Here is a 686-nt window from a genome sequence, read left to right as displayed (position 1 = left end):
TGAGCCAAGATACAAGTGATGCCTGATACAGGTCGGACACTTGTCAGCTTCCCTCAAGTTTTGATGGGAAATGTAGGCATCCTGGTCTTGCAGCTTGGCTCTCCGACTGCTGTCCAATGGACTTTTCAACTGTCACTTGTCCAACATTCTGCCAAGCTGCCTACATTTCCAATCAAAACTTGAGGGAAACTGACAAGTGTCCAACCTGTGTCAGGCGTCACTTGTAGTTTGGCTCTATTATGAGGGAGAGAGAAATTTCCTTTTTTAAAAAAACGAGTAAGAAAAATAAACCAGTAAATGCTCTCAACCTGCTTTTTTGTATAGTTTGTTTAATGACAATAGGTTTAAATGCCTGTTTTGAAAGTAGGATTGCCAGCTTTACGTTGTGAAATTTCTGGAGATTTTGGGGGTGGAGAGGGTGGGGTTTGGAGAGTTAAAGGGCCTCAGCAGGGTATAATGCCATAGAGTCCACTTTACAAAGTAGCCATTTTCTGCAGGGGAACTGATCTCTGGCCTGGGGATCAGTGTAATTCCGGGAGATCTCCAGCTGTCACCTGTAGGCTGACAACTCTACTGGCAACCCTCTTTTATATACATAAAGGCTTGTCTGATTCTTAATGGTAGCAAATACCTCTTGTAACATAACTGGTGGAGATAGAGTTGCCAGCCTCCAGGTGGTAGTTGGA

The sequence above is a fragment of the Eublepharis macularius genome, chromosome 1, assembly GCF_028583425.1.
Source record: "Eublepharis macularius isolate TG4126 chromosome 1, MPM_Emac_v1.0, whole genome shotgun sequence".
Taxonomy (NCBI): Eukaryota; Metazoa; Chordata; class Lepidosauria; order Squamata; family Eublepharidae; genus Eublepharis; species Eublepharis macularius.
The sequence above is the reverse complement of the archived record's forward strand: the minus strand, read 5'-3'. Positions refer to the sequence as shown.